The following is a 2,212-nucleotide window of genomic DNA, read 5'->3' on the forward strand; positions in this document are numbered from 1 at the left end:
TAAGTCTTGACAACACCATATGCCTGATAAGACACCAACACATTCAAGACACAGTTATTTGTTGTTGTTGTTGTTGTTAAGTGCCATCAAGTCGGGTCCAACCCACAGTGACCCTGAACACGGTTTCCGAGGCTGTAAATCTTTACAGGAGCAGAAAGCCTCATCTTTCTCCCACGGAACAGCTGGTAGTTTCTAACTGCTGACCTTGTGGTTCACAGCCTGATTCATAACCACTACGCTACTCTAAAAATTGACAGCAAATCCACATGCTCCTTTGCAGTCTATCACTCCCTCCAACCACTGTCCTAGGCAACTGTTAGTCTGAATTATATCACCATAGATTGATATTTTCAAGAGTTTTATACAGTGGAATCATTCAGGATGTACTCTTTTGTGCTTGAGGTTCATCTGTTTTTGTGTGTATCATTATTGCTCCATGTTTTTTTGTTTTTTGGGGTTTTTCTCTAAATCGTTTGAACCTCTGTGATTTGTTCTCTGCTGTATCCTGATTCATAGTGGTCCTATCAAACAGAGAGGAACTGCCATAGGATTTCCAAGGCTATAAATCTTTACAGAAGCAGACTGCCAGATCTCTCTCCCACAGATCTTGCTGGTGGGTTTAAACTGCGGGTCTTTCAGTTTGCAGCAGAGTGTACTACTAGGACTCCTTATAAATGTATGTTGTTGTTGTTGTTGTTGTTATGTGCCGTGGAGTTGGTTCTGACTCATAGCTACCCTGTATAGAGTTTCTAAGGAACAGGTGAGTGGTTTGGAACTGCCAACCTAGTGTTTTGTAGTCTAATACTCTACTTTCCTACAGAAAAGTATAAAAATTATTGCCACAGTAATTTCTTTATTATAATGTAATTTATAATATTAGAATTCTTGATAATTAAAGTACTTTATTCCTTTGCAAAAAAAAAATCATGGCTAGTTAGAGCAGTGCCTGCCTTGTTCTCCTCATTCTATATAGAACTTATAATGTGAAATAAACATCCTTTCTGTGCCTTACAGGATTTTCATATTCCTTTCTGAGTTTGGCTCACCTTCCAACATTTTATACTTTTGGCTTTCAAAGTCATCCAATATCTTTGAGATTTTGTTTAATGCAGTGTATTTTGCTGGAATCGTGTCCTCTGGGATATCTTCATTCTTTTCATCACAACCAATTTATTCACTTATTTTAAAAAGATTTCCTCTGCGAAGTTACTCTGCATATCTCCAATCACTCAAATGACATCAGTGTCCTATCATACTGCCTTCTTCATAACTTTGCTTATGCTCAACTCAAAGTTTTCTTCTGGAATTTTCACTTTTTATGCCTTTGAAGAATTTTCTTCTTTGTTGGACAATTCCCTCTTCATTCACAACTTTTGTAAAATGTCATGTGGACATCAATGGGACATACTGAAGCAACACAATTACATGCTTTGCTTTCTGTGAGTGAGTTTAGTGACAGTTTAGTGACAGAAGACTTTGAAAGAAGAGAACAGATTGACTGGTCACTGAGTGTGCCCCACACCAGTTACTTAAATAGTGATTTATCATCTGAAGACCTAGGGGTGAAGTTTGTACTTTACATAAATTACATTAGGAGGATTCCCAGAATTTATTGTAGCAATTGATATTTGAACCACATAAAAAATACTGTAATTAACAAAATTAAAGAAACTAATATTCATGTATCGTATAACTGTGCAAAGCAAGAATGTTTTGTATTATGTGTATGCATTTAATTTCATTTATGGTCATGTAATACCCAAGACTGAGACTAGGTAAACAGTTCAGTAATGAATGGTGGGCTCATTTCAAATGCATGTCCAATGTGTATTGAGGTGTATGTTTGTTAAATGAAATTAGTTTTCACTTTTATAAATTGAGATTAAATATGTAGTCTTCAACATTTTCTTTGTGTGTATGGACTCCTGGTGTGATGCTGTAGGATAAGCACTTGACTGTGAACCACACAGTTGGTTGTTCAAACCTACCAGCTACTCTCAGAAAGTCTCTGCAGGGTCACTATGAGCTGGAATCAACTCGACAACAAATATATATAGCCTTGGTGTGGCACTGTGGACTGGACTGCAAGGTCGATTTGAACTGCAAGGTTAGAGGTTTAAGCTCAACAGTCACTCCTCAGAACTATACAGGGTCACTATGAATCAGAACTACCTCAACAACACTTAACCACAACAAAAACTATATATATATA

This window comes from Chrysochloris asiatica, unplaced genomic scaffold, assembly GCF_000296735.1.
Source record: "Chrysochloris asiatica unplaced genomic scaffold, ChrAsi1.0 scaffold00024, whole genome shotgun sequence".
Taxonomy (NCBI): domain Eukaryota; kingdom Metazoa; phylum Chordata; class Mammalia; order Afrosoricida; family Chrysochloridae; genus Chrysochloris; species Chrysochloris asiatica.